This window comes from Numida meleagris, unplaced genomic scaffold, assembly GCF_002078875.1.
Source record: "Numida meleagris isolate 19003 breed g44 Domestic line unplaced genomic scaffold, NumMel1.0 unplaced_Scaffold367, whole genome shotgun sequence".
NCBI lineage: Eukaryota > Metazoa > Chordata > Aves > Galliformes > Numididae > Numida > Numida meleagris.
In genome coordinates, this window is record NW_018364592.1 from 3,052 (window position 1) to 7,082 (window position 4,031).

At 48.1% G+C, this 4,031-nt stretch overlaps 1 protein-coding gene across 1 annotated transcript in view; it reads left to right on the top strand.

Annotated features, from left to right (window-relative positions):
• The window catches only part of LOC110391446 (protocadherin beta-15-like), a gene marked incomplete at its 5' end in the record, with an annotated part of 52,658 nt that overhangs the window by 3,048 nt on the left and 45,579 nt on the right, over positions 1–4,031 (top strand).

The window sequence follows — 4,031 nt, forward strand, 5'->3', positions numbered from 1 at the left end:
TGTCCAAGCTTTTGTCTTGCCTGGGCCACACTGAGTGAATTGGAATTGTGTTGGGCCACAAATGGAGATGTAGCTCCAAAAATAATGCCCCCCATTTTTTCCATGGAATCTTCAACTGACAAAGAGCAGAATAGTAGTGTTTGACAGAGCTGATTCACATCTACGTAATGCGTTTTTATCAACGTATTCCCCACCATCGCTAGGAATTTTCACCATCTGTGAACAAGAGCCTGCATACTGCACTCATAGCAATCTGCTCCAGCGGAGGTGACCCTCTGTTGCCCCTGCTAAAACACACCACACACCATCTCATGGTGCTCACAGCCACTGTTTGGTCTCCAGAGACGTTCAGCAAGCACCGGGGAATGGCAGTGGGCCCATTTTGTCAAACTGCCCCTCTGCTGCCATCCACCACGTGGTATCAAAACACAATGGGATATTGGTGGGAAGTTTCAGCCTGTGCTGCCATACCACCAAAATCAGCCTTGGCCATCATGGGGCAACACAATAATATGGGAGGCATTACCTTCAGAGCAGACCTCATAGAATATACATTATCATCATTCTGTAAGTTAGAAAACATTTAATTGTTTAATATTTATCTTAAGTCTTTTTAAAAAAGAATAACAGACACATGAATCTCATGGAATAATTGTACGGCCAAAAAGCAATGATATGACTAAAGGGATGACTTAGCAATTTTTTCTGCATGGAGGAATTCAATGACACACCATTGCTTCACTCGTACTACCATGTCAGATGCCATTTTGTCAGACTGCCCCTCTGCTGCCATCCATCACGTGGTATCAAAACTCAGTGGGATATTGGTGGGAAGTTTCAGCCTCTGCTGCCATACCACCAAGATCTGTCTCGGCCATCATGGGCCAGCACAATAAAATGGGAGGCATTACTTTCAGAGCAGCCCTCATAGAATATACATTATCATCATTCTGTAAGTTTGAAGACATTTCATTGTTTAATATTTATCTTCGAGCTTTTCAAAAAATATGAACTGTCACATGGAACTTGTGGAATAATTGTACGGCCCAAAAGCAATGACATGAATACAGGCTTGGCTTACTATTTTTCTTGGAAATTTTAAAAAAGATTATCAGAAGTATGAAACTTGTTGAATACTCGACCTTCTTTTTGGTGAAACTAATGCATCAGGCTGGTTTGGTGGTAGCGGTTGCAAGTGTTATCGTGTTCTCATTGTCTTCATCAGAGGTTTCTGAAGAAATTTTACTCTTCCTGAACATCATCCTTGCAAACAGTCATTCACAAATGTAGATACTGCCCCAAAAGCACTGTCATGCAATAAGGGTGACTGTGAAGTGAGAGATATTTCTCTGCGGTAAAATAGGGATTATGCCGATCTTCGCTACCCTGGCCTGCATCTGCATGGTCCAAGCTGGGGAAAGCAAAGGTGAGAAGTGGGAGAAGCAAGATCTGCCCACAGTAAGTGAAGATCAGGTTCAAGACCATCGATATAACATGAAGATGCACAAGAGCATGGGACCCGATGAGATCCGTCCACGGGTTCTGAGGCAGATGAAGCTGCCAAACCGCTATCCAGCATATTTCAAAGGTCATGACAGTGTGGTGAAAATCCCACTGGCTGGAAAAAGGGAAACATGAGCCCCATTTTGAAGAAGGAAAGAAAAGAAGATGCAGGGAACTACAGGCCAGTCAGTCTCACCTCTGTGCCTGGCAAGAGCATGGAGCAGATCCTCCTGAAGGCCGTACTGAGGCACACGGTATATAAAGGTGGAGGTGATTGGTGGTAAGCAATGTGGCTTCCCCAGGGGCAAGTCATGCCTGAGAAACTTGGTCTTCTCTGATGGAGTTACCATGTCAGTGGATAAATGAAGAGCAACTGACATCATCTACCTGGACTTGTCCAAAGGATTTGATGCAGTCCCACATGACATACTGGTTGCCAAATTGGTGAAAAATGAATTTGATGGACAGACCACTCTCTGCATAAAGAATTGGCTGGGCAGACACATTCAGAGATTTGCAGTCAACAGCTCAATGTCCAAGTGGAGACTGGTGAGAAGTGGCATTCCTCAGGGATTGGTGCTGGCACTGGTGCTCTTTAATATCTTTTTGGGTGACATGGGCAAGGCGATCAAGTGCACCCTCAGCAAGTTTGCAGATGACACCAAGCGGAGTGGTGCAGCTGATCCACTAGAGGGTAGGGATGGCATCCAGAGGGAGCTGGGCAGGCAGGGAGATGCGGGCCCATGCCAACCTCCTGAAGTGCAACCAAGACAAGAGCAACGTCCTGCACATGGTTTGGGGCAATCCCAAGCACAGATACAGGTAGGGTGGAGAATGGGCTGAGAGCAGCCCTGAGAAGAATTTGGGAGCGCTGGTTGATGAGAGACTCTTCATGAGCAGCAATGTGCACTTGCAGCCCAGAAGGCCAACGCTGTCCTGGGTTGCATCAAGAGAAGCGTGACCAGCAGGTCGAGGGAGGTGATTCTGCCCCTCTACTCTGCTCTCGTGCAACCCCACCTGGAATCCCGCATCGAGTTCTGGGATCCCCAGCACAAGAAGGACATGGAGCTGTTGGAGCAGGACCAGAGGAGGGACAGGAAGATGATCAGAGGATGGAGCAGCTCCCCTGCAAGGACAGGCTGAGAGAGTTGGTGTTCTTCAGCCTGGAGAAGAGAAACGCTGCTGTGTGACCTTCTAGCGGCCTGCGAGTACCTGAAGGAAACCTAGAGGAAAGCAGGGGAGGGACTTGAATAAGGGCAGGAAATAACAGGGTGAGGAGGAAAGGCTTTAAAATTGAAGAGGATAGATTTGGACTAGATATTAGGCAGAAATTCTTAGCTGTGAGGGTGGTGTGACACTGGAACAGGTTGCCAGAGAGATTGTAGATGCCCCCTTGCTGGAAGCCTTCAAGGCCAGGCTGGGTGGGGCTGTGAGCAACCTGGTCTGGTGGGAGGTGTCCCTGCATATAGCAGGAGGGTTGGAACTAGATGCTCTTAAAGGTCCCTTCCAAGCCAAATCATTCTGGGATTTTCTGAAAGTCTGGCCAAGAGACAAGGTCTGATTTTTAAGTTCAATATCTGGTTGCAACTCTATGAATTCAATTTGAGAATTAACTGCTCATATGTTTACACCAACCTCAAGTGGAGTTCTCGGCATAAATTAATGATTTCTTCTGGCAATCTTGTAACCTTTTTTTCCAATTCCTTTCTCAAAAGTGAAAGCACAGCTGTGTATTCTGTGTTGTCCAGAGCTCTGTGTTTAGCAGATGTGTCAAAACGCATAGAATAATTTCCTCTCTTTTTCTGCATTCTGTTTGGACTGTGTTTTCCTATCAACATATCTATTCCCTGAACGTGTTCTCCACCCCACAGAGAATAAGGGAATGTTGGAAAGAAGATGGTTTGGCACAAGGGATTCAAAATACGCTGGCATTGTTTTGTACGGCATTTATGCACTGTATTGTAGTGGCCCAGGATGACATTGTCTGCTGAACTGCTATGGAAAGTGCTTCGGAGTGCAATTCCTGTAATAAATTGGGCGTTGTTGTTCAGAGAAACTTTGTAGAGATGCTTTATTTTGGCATAAGATGTAGAGTTTTTTTGGAAAGATTTGGAGGCTTGGATTTTATTCGATCCCTTCAAATCTTGAAGAAATATTGAGAGCATTTCGTCATCACCTTGTATTTGCCTTTGTGTTTCCTGCCGTGGTTGTGGTCGAACGGGGGTCTCATTTGAGAGGGTGCTCGGCTTTCGGTGGGGTGGGCTGGCGGCATGTCGGGGCGGGCGAGGAGGCGGGGAGGTGCCGGGCGCCGCCGGTTGGGTGCGTTTTACCGAAGCGCTGTTGTGGGCAGGAGCGTGGGCGCTCGCTGTGTGCGCTGCAGGTGGCGGGGGGGTGTGTGAGCGGGCGGCAGCGGGGCGTGCGCGCGTGTGGCCCGGGTGCGTGTGGCGGCGAGAAGGCGCGGGCAGGAGCGCGTCCCGTCCCCGGAGCAGTCCCGGCGCGGGCCGCAGGGTGGTGCTCCTGGCCAAGGC